The sequence below is a fragment of the Ambystoma mexicanum genome, chromosome 3p (genome assembly GCF_040938575.1).
Source record: "Ambystoma mexicanum isolate Mex_15411 chromosome 3p, UKY_AmexF1_1, whole genome shotgun sequence".
Lineage (NCBI taxonomy): Eukaryota > Metazoa > Chordata > Amphibia > Caudata > Ambystomatidae > Ambystoma > Ambystoma mexicanum.
In genome coordinates this window covers 24,972,520-24,989,622 of record NC_090925.1, presented here as the reverse complement: position 1 = coordinate 24,989,622, position 17,103 = coordinate 24,972,520, and the positions used below count along the sequence as shown (strand labels likewise).

General features: G+C 52.7%; 1 protein-coding gene across 1 annotated transcript in view; it reads right to left on the bottom strand.

Moving 5' to 3' along the window:
* PRODH (proline dehydrogenase 1) overlaps positions 1 to 17,103 on the bottom strand; it is a 283,848-nt gene that overhangs the window by 40,990 nt on the left and 225,755 nt on the right. The gene's annotated exons all lie outside the window — the stretch shown is intronic.

The following is a 17,103-nucleotide window of genomic DNA, read 5'->3' as shown; positions in this document are numbered from 1 at the left end:
TCGCTCTGGTGGAATGGGCTCTCGGACGGCCAGGCAGCGGTCGGTTTGCCAACCGATGACAGTACATGATACAGCCGGAGAGCCATCTGGAAATGGAAGCCTTCGAGAGAGCCTTCCCCTGATTGACAGGTCCAAAATTCACAAAGAGTTGTGACGTCTTCCGAAAACACTTTGTGCGGTCCACGTAGAACTTCAGCGCTCTAGCCACATCCAGCGAGTGCAAAGTCCTCTCAGCCGGCGACGAAGGCGACGGGAAGAACACAGGCAACACCAAGGGTTCGTTGAGATGGAAGTCCGACGGTACCTTGGGCATGAAGGAGGGGTGCGTCCTGAGCACTACCCTCGTGTCGTGAAAAGTCAAGTACGGGGCCTTGCAGGAAAGGGCCTGGATCTCTCCCACCCGTCGTGCGGAGGTGATTGCCACAAGAAACACTGTTTTCCACGACAGAAACTTCAACGGGGCCGAGTGCAGAGGCTCGAACGGAGGTCCCATGAGCTTGGTCAGCACCACGTTGAGCTCCCACGCCGGGGCCGGCGCCTTCACCGGCGGGAACGATTTGAACAGTCCCTTCATGAACTCTTTCACCAGACGATGAGACCACAAGGACGTCCGGCCCGTGGTTCTGGTGTATCAGGAGATCGCAGCAAGATGAATCTTGATGGACACGTGTGCCAGTCCAGCTTTGGCCAGCGTCAGCAGGTACGGCAGTACTTGGGGAGCCGTAATCCATAGAGGGTTAATCTTCTGTGCGTGGCACCAGACAGAGAACCTCTTCCATTTGTGTCCGTAGCATTTAAGAGTCGAGGACGCCCTGGCCTTTGCAAGAACCTCTCTGCAGTCGGCCGGTATGTCGTATCCTCCAAACTCTAGCGCTGCAGGAGCCAGGCCTGCAAGTTCAGCGATTTCGGGTCGTGGTGGAGGATGGCGCCTCCTTCCCTGGAGAGTAGATCTGCGTCCACCGGCAGCTTGATTGGCGGGGACGCTGACAAGTCCAGAAGGTCCGGGAACCATATCTGCCTCGGCCACGCAGGTGCGACGAGGATCATCCTGCACCGTGACCTCTTGAGCTGGTTGACGAGCCGGATTAGCAGTGGCAAAGGAGGGAACGCGTAGAGGAACAGGCCCTCCCAGGGGAACGAGAAAGCATCGCCCATGCTCCTCGCCTGGGGAAACCTGCTGACGAACCTCAGGCACTTGGAGTTCGTCGCCGTCGCGAACAGGTCGATCTGGGGTGTGCCCCACCGTCGGAAGAGGCGATCCACTAGATCCTGCCGTAGCTCCCACTCGTGGCACGAGCGCAGCTCCCTGCTGAGTGAGTCGGCGATGGTGTTTTTTATCCCTGCCAGATGAAACGGCACCAGAAATATCCTTTGGGCGACGGCCCAATGCCACAGGTCCTGCGCCTCCTTGGACAGTGCTGGGGACCGGGTTCCGCCCTGTTTCCTGATGTAAAACATGGTGGTGGTGTTGTCGGTGAAGATCCTCACCACCTTGCCCTTGAGGGACGGAAGGAAGGACCTGAGGGCCCAAAACACTGCACGGAGCTCTAGGACGTTGATATGTAGGGATTTCTCCGTCGGGAGCCAAAGGCCTCTTGCGTGCAGATTTTCGGTGTGCGCTCCCCACCCTTCCAGGGAGGCATCCGTGGTCACTGTCTCCTGGTGGGCTGGGGTCTGGAAGTCCATGCCCGCCGTCAGATGCGCGCGGGTGCCCCACCACCGGATCGCTCGTCGGAAACTCTCGTCGAGTGTGATCCTTTCCTCGAAACTGCCCGTCGTTTGGATCCAGCGCGCGTCCAGGATCTCCTGCAACGGGCGCATCCGGAGCCTGCACATGGGAATGAGGTAGATGCAAGAAGACATCATTCCGAGGAGGGACTTGATGGACCTCACCTTGGCCGCGTCGGCCACCAACATCCGCTGCACCTTGCCCAGGATGGTCCTGGTCCTCTCCTCCGACGGGGAGGCCAGAAGGGACACTGTGTTGAGCCTCGCTCCCAGAAACAGAGCGTCTTGCGCGGGTACCAGGTGGGATTTGGCGTAGTTCACGGAGAATCCCAGGTCCGTGAGAAGTTGGACGGTCCTTGCCGTGTGAACCACGGCGAGCTCCCTCGTCTTGGCTCGGATGAGCCAGTCGTCCAGGTAGGGGTAGACGTGGATCCCCTCGCGGCGCAGCTGCGCCGCCACCGGTGCGAGGCACTTGGTGAACACCCTGGGTGCCGACCGTAGACCGAAGGGGAGGGCTTTGAACTGGTAATGACGCCCTTGGACCACAAACCTGAGGAATTTTTGGTGCCCCTTTAGGATGGGAATATGGAAGTAGGCATCCTCCAAATCGAACGACGACAGGAAGTCTCCTTCCTCCAGCTGACCCAGGACGTGCTGGAGGGTGACCATCCGGAACTTTTGCGCCTTGATGAACTTGTTCAGACGTCGCAGGTCCAGGATGGGGCGCCATCCCCCCGTCTTCTTCTTCACGAGGAAGTATCTCGAGTACACTCCGGAGCCCCGAAGCCTCTTTGGGACGAGTTCGATGGCGCCTTTCCTGAGCATCGCCTTTACCTCCAGGAGAAGTTGAGGGATGTGAAGTTCTTTCCTGGCCACGGGGGGGACGCGCGGACACCTTCTTTGAAACTCGAGCGTGTGGCCCCGGGCCAAGGCGTCCAGCACCCAACGGTCGGTGGAGATGGACTCCCACACGCTGACGAAGCTCGCCAGCCGGCCTCCAACCGGGGTGCTTCGGTGGGGGCCCGACCCCACGGCCGGTTCAATCCTGCTTCGACGAGGCTTTGCCGCCTTGACCTCCTTGGCGACGACGGCGGGGTCCGCCAGACTTGCCTCGTCCTCTGTAGGCCTCCTGAGCCGATGAGCGGGCCGCTTGACGGTAGGTGGAGAAACCGCCGCCGGAACTTTTGGAGGCGCCCTTGCCTCCGCTGCTCCGAAAGGGCGTCCGTCGTTGTTGCAGAACTCCAAGGGCCCGGGCCGTCTCGGTGTCCGCTTTAATGGCCTGAAGGGAATCGTCCACTGTTTTCCCAAACAGGTTGTTCCCATCGAAGGGCATGTCCAGGACTCTGGTCTGAACGTCTTGACGGAAGTCCGTAGCCTTGAGCCATCCACGCCGCCTAAGGCAAACGCCGTTGCCCAACTGGCGGAACCCAGTGTCGGCGATGTCCGTCGCAACGGTAATGGCGTGGTCCGAAGCCACCTCACCTTCCTGCAGGATCTCCAGGGCCTCTGCCCTCTTGTCGTCCGGCAAGAAGTCCAGCAGGGGAGCCAGTTTGTACCAGAGCTCCCTGTCGTAGCGGGCCACGATAGCCAAGGCGTTGGCCGCTTTAATCGTCGTCGCCGCAGACGAGATGACTCTGCGTCCCATAGCGTCCAATTTCTTTCCCTCGCCGTCCGGTGGGGAAGTTGTGGAGGCCGCACCCCCCCCCCGCTTTTTTCCTGGCCGCCGCGGAGACGACGGAGTCCGGGGTAGGCTGCGCCCGGAGGCACAGGGGGGCCGTGTCCGGGACCCGGTACTTCTTCTCGTACCGGTCTCTTCTAGCTGGCGTCGTGGAAGGGTTCTTGAGGAGGGTGAGGCCCTCATCCCAAATGTCGTCCAATAGAGGCACTGCGAGGACCGTCTTCCTCTTGGCCTCGCGCCGCTGATAAAGGAAACCTTCCTTCTTCTTCTCCTCGGGGCAGAGTTGGAAAAGCTCGGATGCCCTGGTGATCATGGAGTGGAACGATCCAATCTCGTCGGGCGGAGAAGCCCTGGTGGGAGGCGACGACGGTACATCCTCGTCGTATACCTCGTCGTCCGTACCCGTCGCTGCCGTGTCAGTCCCCGTATCATCCCTCGGGTGGACGGGGAGGAGGGCTGGAAGGGGCGCGACGGCTGAAAAGGAGGCGGAGTGTGGATCCTTCTTTTCTTGGTAGGGGGAACACCTGAAGGTCCCGGTTCTGGGTCCCCCGACGGGAGAGGTTCCGTCGGCAACGGTAGTCTCGTCCTTATCTCTGAGCATAAGGACTGTATAGCCAACAAAATGGCCGCAGAGTTGTCTCGCGGCGCTGGCAGAGGGGAATCCGACGGGCGATTAGGGGCCCCGTCGGTACCCTCGACGATGTCGTCGTCACCTGCGTCGGGATCCATCCCGACGGGCCGGTCTTCTTCCACGCCGAGGCCGTGGCTTAAGACCTCGACCAGCTCCTCCTCCGAGGCTGAGGCCGAATCTACGACGACGCCCTGTCCCCCCTTTTTCTTCCCCACGGGGGATTTCACGGGGGTCCTATCGATGGGTACAAAAGAGGACTCCCTCCGAGGTGGCAGGGAGACTCTGAGCCCCGAGGTCGCCACCACTGGTGTAGCCTCCACAGGCTGAGCCAGGGCCGCCGCGACAGTTTCTATAGAGGGCTTGGCCGGATGGATTAAGGCCTTCACCACCTTAGGTGCGCTCACCGCCTTATCCTTGAGGGGGGGGGGACACTGCCTCGCTCCCCCTCCGCCTTCGAGCTCGACCGGGGCCTCTCCAGGAGCTTCGCCGGGTGCTCGGCCTTCCTCTTACCCGACCCAGAGCGTTGGCTCGTGGTTGATGGTGCCGGGGAGGGTGCGCCCTGCCTGGCGCCCGTAGAGCCCGACCGTTCGGCGCTCCTGGTGCCAGCGGACTCGCGGTGCTTGGCCTTATGTTGGACCCCCGTCGCCGGGGCGTCCTCAAAGGTCTTAGAAGACCGCTCGGATTTCTTCCTCTTCTTCTCGCCGGACGGGCTCTTCCCTCCCAGCCAGTTGGCGAGACATTGATGGCGGTCCTTCATGGTCCGCTCCGACATGTTGCCGCAAAACGCACAGTCCTTCTCCACGTGCGTCTTGTCCTCATGTAGGCAGTAAAGACAAAAAGAGTGTTCGTCCTCCTTGAAGACGTTCTGCAGCTGGCATCCAGGGCAGACCCTGAACAGCTTTCCGGGCGTCGAGCTTCCCTTCTCCTGGGCCATGACCGGGCCTGAGAAACTTCTGGAGTCCTCCAAAAGCGTAGCTCGACAAAATCTTCACCCTTGAGGGGCGCAGACGAATCCGACACGGGTCCCCGTTGATCGGATGGAGAATCGGTGGAGCTTGAGGCTCTTTTGACCGAAAAAACGAAGTTTTTGAGAAAAAACGTGAAAAAAATAGCACTAACGCTCGAGAGCAATAGCACGAGGATCCCAACACATGAACGTGCGGTAAAAATCTGAAGATGGCTGCCAGAGGCGGTGCTTAGGGTAGAGGGCAGTCATTGGCTGTGGTCAGTATGACGCAGAGACCAGTGATTGGTTACTACTACGAAAGACAGATCAGAAACGAAACTGATACTGGTTTTTTTCTTTACCGAGGATTCCCAGCCTGACGACGGGGAATATTCATGAGCATGTGAATCCATGCCAGACCCCATGCTGGAGAACCTGTGTTTTCCTTCCTTGTAGGTCGCGTTGTTCTTCAGCGCGAGTGGAATGTCCGGAGTGGTGCCAGCCGAGAGGCGACCAGCCAGGTAAGCCTTTTGAGCAGTTCGTAATTTGTAAATGTCTCTACTGCTTTCTTTAATGTTGCCTCCATCTTCCTCTTTCAGGGTGTTCTGTCCGGGAGGCGTGCAGATGCGAGGAAGCTGTTCTCAGTAGCTGCGAGTGTTTAAAGATGAAGACTGCAGGTAAGATGCTGCTGCTAATGATGATCCTTTTGTCTCCTTGCAGGTTCTGCTTCTCCGAGGTTCGAGGGGATAGCTGGACACAGTGAGCATCACGTTGCAAGCTGCAAAGTAACGCGAAGCGTGTTGTCTTGCTCGGGTGTGGATTAAATAGCCCCAATAAAATAGTCCAGGAAAAGTAGTCCCTAGGCTACCACAGCCAAAACACTAGACCGCATAGCTTGGTTCTTAGGAACCAAGCTATGTGGATGCCTCCATGTTGGCTGACAATAATAAAGTAGTTCCCAAGCACATTGTTTATACATGGTGTATGAGCCTGGCGCCACAGGCGCCAGGACTGGCTCCATGAGGGCTTTTGAAGAGGATGCCAGGCTCTAGAGGCCAGAGTCCTGACTCCACCTGGCCAATGGGTTTGCCAGAGGGGGTTTTGGGCGAGGGTTGTGACACAATGTCCTTTAAGTAGGCGAGTGCATTGCCAACGATGCATTTATGGCAGATAGTTAGCAGCTTAAACTGAATTCTGGCTTCCACAGGGAGCCAGTGAAATGTTTTTCTAGCTGGGTTGTAGGTTTTGAACGCTTAATCTGAAAGATGATGCGGATGACTTTATTCTGTATTTTTTGTAGATCTTGGATAAAGGCTTTACCAGCACCACCCAAGAGTGCATTACAGTAATCCACTCGTGGCAGAATGACAACTCACGAGTTTAGTATGATTTTCAACCGAGACTAATGGTGCAACCTGCCTAAGCACTTCGAGATGATAATTAGTGGCAATAGTAATGGCTGCAACATGGGCTTCACAGTTTAAGCTGTTTTCCATGAATGTGCCCAGGGTTTTTACTTTCTGCACAACGTTCATATGGCTGCTATCTATCCTGAAGCCATTATACTCCTGGCCCAACTTAATTTGAGCCCGACACGGGCCAAATAGCATGAGCTCAGTCTTTGTGGCATTCAGGCAGAGCCAATTAGTGGACATCCACTGTTTTATCAGTTGGTACACCGCATCTACCATGTGTTGGTCCGCATCATAATCGCCAGTGATAGAGAACCAGCTGAAAATCATCAGCCTAATTACAGAAAAAGGTCAGAGAAAGATCCAATTCGTTGTAGAGGTGGAAAATGTAAATGTTAAATAACAGTGGGGAAAGACATGCCCCCTGGGGTACTCCACACATTATAATTTGTGACTTAGAGGCACTGTCCCCCCCCAATGCACCTGTGACTGGTGACCCTCCAAAAATGATCTCTACCAGGCTATGGCATTGGTGGGAGGCCCTCAACAGTCTGCATCATTTCAAGTAGAATTTTGTGATCTAGCAAGCCGAAAGCTGCTGATAGGTCCAACAACAACAGCAGCCCCTAATTTGGAGAGCATAAATGTCTGCAGGTCCAGAAGGGCACTTGAACTGAACCCCGACTGCTTGGCGTGTAGAATGCCAGCCATCTGTAGCTGGATGGTTGCTACCTTATCTATGAGTTTGAGAAAGAACAGGGTATTGGTGATTGGTCTTAAATTGGCTGCATCACTGGGATCTAGTCCTAATTGGTGGCACGATCTGTTGAGAAATACATTTTATGTCTTTCGTTAATTCACACAGATCGCTTTGAAACTAGTCCCCTAGAATAGACACAGCCCTGTGAGCATCAGATGCTCTCCTGATTGGATACAAGGGGGGTGTGCATGCATCTCCCAGTTACCATCTTGTGGGGCGATAAGTGGTGATCTTTACAGGGCTGCGTGCACATCCTAACAGAGCAAGGGGCAAACAGTGCGCCCAGTTATTTTTCAACGTGGTTCAAGTTTTGATAATTTACTTTTCAGAAGATCTTTTATCCTCTCCACAACCCTGTTGGCCTGGGGTGGAAAATTGTGCACATCCAATGCTTGATGCCCAATAACGTTGTCATCTCTGAAGAGTTCATTGAAAAAGTGTGTGCCATTATCAGACCTCCTTACATCGCAGATGGCCCACTGAGGAAAAACCTCTGACCAAGAATTTGGCCGCACATTTTGCATCAGAGTATGCACAAGGACCAGCCTCAACCCATCGTGAGAAAGGACATACAACCACTATTAAGTAGCGCCACCCTTTATACCTTCTACCCCCGCCCTCCCATGTCTGCATTATCTATGTGCAGTTTGTGGAACGGCTCAGTAGGGAGGGCAGTGTACCTCAAAGAGTTCTTAAAATAAGTCCAGTACTGTACGTCTTTACACATGGTGCAATGAATAACCATGGTAGTTAATGCCTCTTGCAGATTGGGGACAAACCAGTCCTGTATATCTGCAGCAATGTGGTGTTTTGACACGTAAGGACGATGCAGCTTGTCAAATGTGAGCAGCAGCAACTCATGCAGCATAACCCCTTTCCCAGAAGTTTCTTGCCGCCATAATAAATCTGTAGGGGACTGCTTACAGCCCCTCTTGAACCATAGATCCTTCTCTTCCTGGGGCGCCCGACCCTGCAGCACAATTAGTTGTGCAATCGGTAAGGAAATGGAGGAATCTGGTAGCTACTTCTTGCTCTGCATCACTATTGGGTACTCCGAAATATTTGAGACCGGGAGATACGCTGTTTGTTTCGGTTTTACCGAGTGAGACTTTGTCTGCGTTGTTAGTACAGGTGGTGCATTTCACCAATGCCATCAAGGAGGGTTGGGACAGTGCATCAATGTATCCAACAATGCTTCATGCTGTTCCGGGGACCCGTCAGTTCTCCTAAACCCCCTTTCTCGTCCAACATGCAAGTCCTGCGTGCACTGGGGTGGTGACGTAGGCCGAATCGAATAGAGGATGACGCAGCACCCTTGAGAAGCTAGAAGCACCTCAATAAGTGCTATAGGTTCTGCTGCTTGGGCCGAATAGTGCATGTGCAGTCTTTTTTGTGCCAATACCTCAGACCCCGTTCTACCAGGCAGAACCCTGCCGCCCCAGTATGCCTCAAACCAGTTCCCTGGTCAATAGTTGCTGAGCCATCAACAAAAAGCACCTCTCCCCCGTGAATGGGTTGTCCCTTGCCTTCGGAATGTCAGCTTCCTCTCTCTCAAATGTCATGCAATCATGCAGTGCAAGGTCTTCATCTGTGCATTGTTCTGTCAAAAAGGTGGCAGGATTTACCGTTTTACACCTCAATATACAGAGGTTTGGGCTGGTCAGGAGGATCGAATATGCGGCTGCCGCTGTGTAGTCAGTTGATTTGGAGCGTTCCAAAATGGCGAACACCAACCCCTCCATGACAATTGTGGAGCTTTTCTCAATCGCAAATGCAGCAATCGCTTGTTCGTATGGGGACTGGCCCTGCATTACAGTATCTAGCAGTCTGCTGTAGTAGGCCCATGGCTTATGGCCCATCATACTCTTCTGCATTAGTACTGTGGTCATCAGTCGGCCATTTGAATGGGAAAATAGGTAAAACATGTGCGTGAAGTCAGGGGTAGCTGGCACTGGGGCAGTGGAGATCACTTCTTTCAGGCCATTGAAGCTATTGCAAATTAACAAGGCGGGTCCTGGGAGTCCCTCTGCTAGAAGACATTAGTCCTGGTTACGAGAGACTTACCCAGAGTCTTTAGCTCACGAGCTTTCACACAGAAGAAATATCCCAAACCTCAGTCTTTGTCCTGCCCTGGGGCAGTCCAGCACCGAAATGCTAGGCAATTCTCGGAACAAGAGTACCAACAGCAACCCCAGACACGTGTTTCGGTCTGGTTGGACCTCATCAGTAGGGTGGATCTGTGCCTCTCTATGAATAGTGAGCAAGGGGTCCACGTCTGGATTCCACTAGTAACTTAGGGTGAGAACCAAAGTTACTTAAATATGCAAATTAACAAGACTCTGGGTAAGGCTCTTGTAACCAGGACTCATGTCTGGCAGAGAGTCTCCCAGGACCCCCCCTTGTTATTTGAATATTTCATTTGTTTGGGGTGGCACTAGCTTTGTGCCGGTGCGTACACCTGACAGTGTCCTCTATCATTTCCCACAAGTCTAAAATCTCGTTTTGTTTCTGCAGTTGTTTACCTTTATATTTAGCAGTTAGGCAAGCTCATGTGTCCCAATATCTCTCGGTTATTGGTACCCGTCTCTGGCCAGGGGCGGGGCATCTCCCCTTGGGTCTCTGCCACCCACTCTTTGTGGTACTTCCCTATGCTGTCCTTGCACAATGGCAATGCACTATATAGAGTCATTGCCCCTTATCGACAATTGTAGATTCAAAAGAAGCTTCTAGTTATGTGTCACACACAATGTTATAAATAACCGTCACTACCAGTCCTCTGCCCTCACCTCCCAGTCGCCCCCTGTCCAAAACACCTGCTCTCTCACACACTGCCTTATACCCAGTCACCCACACTACTCCCATAACCTCCCTTCAGGCCTCCACCCACTACACAATAATAGTTGTGTAGTGGGTAATTGCCAATAATAGTTGGCTCACTCCATCTCCCTCTCACCCCCTCTCTCTCCCGCTCTACCTCCCTATGCATCCCTCCCTCCCCCTCCCTACTCACTCTTACCCCGTTGTTATCACTCGCAAGAGATCTACTTACATCAGCGCAATCACCTCCATCACAGGGACCCAATAATGCCCTGCACCTTCCTAGGAGCTACACCCCGCTCCAAAGAACAGACAGGAATTCTGTTAAAATGGCTCCTGTACGCCACTGCGGGTTGCGTGCTTGGGACTGGTCACTGTAGGTGGGTACAGCCCCTCCAGATATGCGGCTTGGAAGCTTCCGTCTTCGCTGGGGTCATTGGGGTCACCAAAAATGTAGAGAAACCCCTCCACGCTCACATTAGAAGAAAATGCAATCAACTTAGAGAAAAAGGCCCATCACACCTCTTACAAGGAGAAAAATGTTTTATTTCCACAAAAACAAAGATTAGCCAGCAAAGCACTCAGCTGCAGTGGAGCATTCTGCCAGAATTAGCATGAGCAACACTTTATGAAGGCACACAGCGTCATCAGCGACGTAAATTACATACGGTACAAACCCAACTGGCTGGTTTGTGAGACCCTATACATAGGCTACCTGCTCCATATGGGATCCCAGGCCATTGCTCCTAGCCCAGTCTGTCCATCTTCTTTCACGTGGGTTCCTCCTCGCATGTCATCAGGCATGAAGCTACAATTAATTGGTGATTATGTGAAGAAAAACAATGCATGCTCTAGCTCTAATCTGATGTAATCTTGGTACTGCAGACACGAGCTAAGAGGATACTTCGAGGCCATTGCATCGCATACACTAACTCTATTCCAGAGATGTTGGCGCCTGTCCAAAGTTCCCCACCCTCCTTTTAGATTTGTTTTTCCCCTGCAGGCATCTGGCTGCACAAATCACGTGACCTATAGGGAAGGTAACTGGTCTCTGCTTTCTGATCTTTTCGATTGGGGATTTAACAGTTTTATGGTCAATGGTCTGGGATTCACTGGTACCCAAGAAGGCTGGGGGTCTTGGTATGGGGGAATCGGGATGCTATTACTTAGAGCTGGGACAGGGAAGGTCAGAGACTGGTGTCCTCCTCGTGGGATCGCTTTTCACAGAGAGCTCTCAACCCCCTTGTGGCTTTGCAGGGTGCATTCCTTTTGGGATACGAATGCTGGCAACATGAAACAATGAAAGTCCTATGAATCTTTCTCACCGGTGCCCATGCTACAATCTATTTGCGCATGCATACACATATTTCCATGTGTAGGTCTTGCATCACCCTCTACGTGTTATAGCCCTGTGGACATCCCCGTGCCCCTGTAACCTCCCCAAGCCCCTATTGCACACTCCCAGGCCTCTCCCGCAACCTAAGGTGTTTGGGGGTCTGGGACGAACGTCCCCCCTTCCCAACAAAAGCCCAGAGAATGGTTGCGCCACATTGAAGGCAAGCTATTGCATTTAGTCTGTCGCATGGTTAATGCTTTGCAGTTCACCAACAGGGCCAGGAAAATAACTCCAGTGTTACCTGGAATTCAGCAGAAACTGGATCTGCATTTGAGGCCCTTAACAGCCAATTGACTAATTGAGGGTAGATGTGAATGTCTATCTGACATAGCTGTAACATGACAGCCAGCACAACCTTTGTGAACAACTTGGGAGCTGAAATGCTTCAAAAAGGAGCACTTTTAATTGGTAAAGTGGACCATAAGTCACACGTGTGGCAACATGGATGCGAGCCAGTCAGGAATGTGCATGCAGGCATTCTGAAGATCCATTATGCATACCCAATCCCCCGTCCTGCAGTGCAGAGAGGATCCTGAAATTAGTCGGGGAGAAAATCGTTGAACCCGAATGAGCTCCACCTTGCCTTCCTTCACAAAAGCAAAGAACTGGGAGAACACTTCCGCAGAGATGCATGAGATAAATCTTCTTGGACACTCCAATCTGTCGCAACATTTCCTTTGCATGTCCCATGTAAGTTGTTGGGGAATCAGGGATGTGGGAAGGGAGATTATCAGGGATTAATATGAACCCAATGCTAACAGAGTTAATCAGAGATTATTGGTTTCCACTGCTTCAGGAAAAGGAGACCATGCCTTGGCCAAAGTGGTCAAATGTATCCTGAGCAAAGTGAAGACCAACCTTCAGCTCACCTTCATAGGTGGACGAAGAGGAAACCGTCATTCCATCCCTCTTCCAGTCCTTGGTAGATTAGGAAAATGCCCTCTCCCTTCGGTTTTAGGATGGCGATTGGAAACCTCCGGCTCTCTGATAAGACCGCCTCATGTCCGTTTTTTGGGTGGGCAATCGCTAAAAACAATTTTGATTTGAGCAGGTCAGTCCTCTTTAGTAAGTACAGTGGTTGGGTGGAAAAGGTGGTGCCTATGGAATGACAGGCTACATGCTGTGTCCTGAGCCTCAAGAATCAACTTTGTGCCTTTCAGCCAGGCGCCCATTGTAACCTCTGGGCCATGGTACAAAGTGGATTCCAGCATAGCACGGCCAACTGTCTTGCAATGGCTATTGCTGTGCCCAACTGGTCCTTTTGATCTAGAGGAAGGTCAACCAAAAATGAATATCCCACCAGAGACCCATGTTGCAGGCTTTCAGAACAGTCTCATTAGCTGTTCACAAAGGGGGGGGGGCACTTTTATGCTATAACTAAGATCTACTATCACTCTTTCAACCTGTGGCATTCCACAGGGCTCCAACCTATCCCCCTGATTCTTCAACGACAACATGGCTGCCCTGGCACGTGTGATTGCCACTTTCATCTCTAGCTTCCAGTGTTATGCGGATGACACGCAACTCTCCTTCAGGCTCCCCTCAGCCGCCTCCTCTACCTCACTCATATCTGACTGTCTATCCGCAATTCAGTCCTGGTGTGCTGCAAACGACCTCTGCCTCAATGACAGCAAGACTGAGACCCCTGCTCCCGCTTTCCCACTCTGGCCGGCCTCCCTTGGCCCTGCGCCCACACCCCCTGCGAGGCAAAAAACCTCAGGGTCATCTTTGACAGCACTCTCTCCTTCTCCACTCACATTTCGGACATCTCTAGAAAAAAAAGGCCAACTACCAGCTGCACCTCCTCAGAGGTACTCTTCCTTTTCTCACAATCCCCCGACGGCTCACTGTCGCCAGAGCCCTCATTCTCTCAAGGTTGGATGACTGCAACAGCCTCTTTCTCAACCTCCCTGCCTCTGCGCCCTCTGCAACTCATCCAGAACAGACCTGCAAGACTTATCCTTGGCCTTAAGCCCTCGGACTGCATCTCTGCGGTGCTGAAATCCCTCCACTGGCTCCCTGTGGCTGCAAGGATCAAGTACAAGACCCTCCCCATTGTCCACAAGGCTTTCTGGGGCCTGGGACCTACCTATCTGCAATGGTGCCTACCTAAATACTGTCCTTCCCGAGCCCTCCACTCATCTACCTCCAACTTTCTGCAAGTGAGCCAGTTCTCCAAGAAGAGATTTGGAGGGAGATCTTTATCCTCTGCAAGGGCCTCCCTATGGAATAGCCTCCCTGCCGCCCTGCATCTTGAGCCTGATCTCCTTAAGTTCCGGAAACGCCTCAAGACATTCCTCTCCTCTTCCTTCTCTCTCCCTCTACCCTATTAACCTCTCTCCCTCCTTTTCTGTACAGCTTGTTGACTGGCCGCCGGGTGCACCTCAGCGTCTCACAGGTCCCTGGAACCCCTGCCAGTCCTCTCGCACTTGCCTTATTGTTACTGAACTCGGTCAACGACCTCTGAGATTGGCATCCCTCAGCACTTACCCTAGCTTCCTACTGACTGGTTGCACTTGGACACCCCCCCTGCACTTGTCCTCCCTCGACTCCCTCCCCTCCCCTATATGGTCTGTGCACTTGCACAATCTGAACGTGCCATGCCTTGAAGATCGCCACAAATGCACTTGGAAAAACTGCAGACTCGTCGTCAGACCCGTTTGCTGTTATCCACACTGTTAATTGTATTATATGCACTTACTCTGCCTGTGGAAGCAATCGTTCAGAAATTCAAGGGCTCTGTTTTTCCCCCCTTGAGCGCTTTGAAACACTTGCTTTGTGTATAGGTGCTTTACAAATAAACATTACCATACCAGAACCATCAATCGCCTTTTCCTCCTTCCCTAAAAACGAAGAGAGGCCAAGGATGTATTATTATTATTTTTTTTTAAAGGAGGAATGGCCTCTACTCTGCCCAAGAGCAGCTGAAACTGACCCCTGCGGTATAGGGCGCGTCATAAAAATCATTGGCAGGTGCCTTGAATTTGGGCTTCTAGTCATTTTCATATCAAGTACTAAGGGGTGTCTCTCGAATCCCATTGGCTTTCTTAAGAAGATGGATTCTAAAGGGGCTCTGCCCCATCAGTCTGATCTGAAAGCACCCGCCTACTTGTGGGGGCTCAGAAAGGGCTGGATTTAAGAATCCCTCTCCAGGCATGCGTTAAAAGATTTTGGTACCTCCCCGTCTTCTGCTCCAGATTTTTCTCTAGTAAAAGGAGGGATGCCAGGAATAAAACAGCCCTTTCAGATGCATCGGTGGAAGCTGGGATGGTGGGCAACAGGGTAGGTTGTCTAGGAGGAGCTGGTGGCGACAATGGCAGCTGTGGTTTGAGCTGCGCTGGTTCAGTCAGCACTAGCGCCTGGAGGAGCTGGTTGCAGAGTCGTGGGCTTCCACAATTATGTCTTTAAAAAAAGAAAAAAAAAACCTGAAAACAAAAAACCTCCAGGGTCGGAGGCATCGTGCATTGTCTGAATTTAGTGACGATTCTACTGCTGCCCTGTAACAGCCCGATGCCGGAAGCCTGAGTGGCTACAAAATACAGGACCTGAATAGCTACAAAATACAGGGCGTGAGTGAGATACGTCAGTGTTCTGGATGCTGACATAGGATGTTCCGGCAGGTGGCGCAGCAAGACATACGGTGGGACCGTGTGGATGAATGCATCCAGTCCTACACCACACACACTGCATGCGTCTTCCTGACATCTCCATATCCTTTGCTTCACTCCTGTAGTGGGAACGCTTTTCAGGCCCGGGGGTGGGGGGGGGGGGGCTTGGTGCCTTGCTGCCTTGCTGAGCACTACCCTCACCCTTTCTATGGGCCCTCCTGCTGGAAGGTTTACCTTTCTTCAGTATTTAACAGGAAGTGCCTAGAGCGGGGGTCTACACTTGCCAGGTTTGAACCTAAAGCAGCTTCTCCAGTCGACTGAATTAGCAATTCAGGCGCAGGGAGTGCAGCTACTTGTCCCCTCGGCAAAACCTGAAGGGTCATGGGCTGACTGGTGGATTTAGGTGGTTACTCATAGGCTCCGTTATGGCACTCCTAAATGCGTATAGTAAAGAACCCTGGGCATTCAGCATCCGCCACACTGCAGTGTCAAGGCTGGTTTAGCTGGCCGTTGCAGTGGCCCCCTGGTTCAAGCCCCCATTCTGCTGTACCGACCTGTGTAAGAATAGCTCTCTGAGATGGAGCCTCAACTCAACCATGGAAAGATGCATTATGTAGGTCATGAAACAAGGAAAGCCATCCCAAAATGAGTTTTACAGCCACAAAATTAGCAAATGACTGGCCAGCTTGTTTAGCATGACATGGGCCGAGTTAAGGCGCAGCGTGGGACCCTGGGTGAAGCACACTTAACACATGTGGGGGCGAGCAAATCCTACCCACAGACCGGAGTACTGTTCAGGATACCTACCAGTCCTGCTTATTGAGAAACATGTGGGACAGGAGAGGTGTCCGTCAGGTAGCGGAGGCACTTGCCTTGCCTTGCCTTTCCATCAAGGACCAAAACACCAACCAACATCATGCCAAGCACCAGGACTCCGTCAGCAACAACCTAAAAGCCTGGGATGGAGTCACTTGGTAGGCATGTCCCTGGCGGAAGCCAAGCGCTGTGTTTTCTGAGGATGGACCAGGGTCTTTTAGACTAGACTTATACTCCCGCTTCCTCACGTTGCATCTCCATCTTGTTAACTGTCCTGCAAACCCATCTCAACAAACCGCAACAGGACATCACCCCAAGCAGAGCCAACCACTGGCCTAGGAGCTTGACCCTGCTGTTCATAAGGGAGGGCCTTTGGGGGGCAGAGACCTTGGAAAATACTAAGCTATCTGCAAGGTAGGCCCTGCTAGCTGGTTTTACTTTCTTACATATCCTTGAACTACATAATATATCCTGTGAGGAAACGGTTCGGTCGGTTTTACTGTTGTCTTTCTCGCTACTCATGAATTCAATGAATCCAGCCTTCAGCAAAAGAAAAATCTTCCATGCCGTCAATCATGGTCTGGACCAAAACACACAAAACAAAGCAAAGAGTCGGGTAGAACACACACCCCAGCCCCCTATGCACAGAGAAATGGAAAGATGGAGAAATGTCGCCCTCATGTGTGCGCCCCCGCAGTCACTGCGACTTTGGAGGCGCACAAAATGAGGGCGACATTTACTGTGCCAAGCCAAGCGTGGGGTCACCCGCTCTACATGGCTGCAGTAACAAGTGTCGGGGGTTGCAGGGGTGTCCGCTTACCATTTTGGAAAGCAGGGGACATGTAAGGGAAAAAAAGAAAAGCACCCTGCAGCGTCATCAGCTCTAACCCACGTAAGTGGCAAGAGCTGACGCTGCAGCGATCGCAGAGTGCGGGCGGCACGTGCAGAAGTGTACCTCCCTAAAGGTAAGTTGGGTGGGGGGGTTGGGAGAGGTAATGCTGGCTGGGGGAAGCAGCCAGCATTACCTGGGGGAAGCATTTTCGGCCGCCGCAATTACGGGCGGCGCAGTGATCACATAGATCCGTTCAGGGGCAACGAGCTAGTCTTGGAAGCAAGACTACGCTGACCAGCAACGACCCAACACCCAGTCCCACACTCTTAGAAGACTGCTCCAGCACAAAGTGCGATATAAAGCCTCATTTATTTTTTATACTCTCCATGTTGGATGGACAGGACGGAAGATCCACTATAGAGCAGAATCAGGAGTAGGAGGTGGGCGCCGATAAAGGCGCCGCCACTTTGTAAACTGTC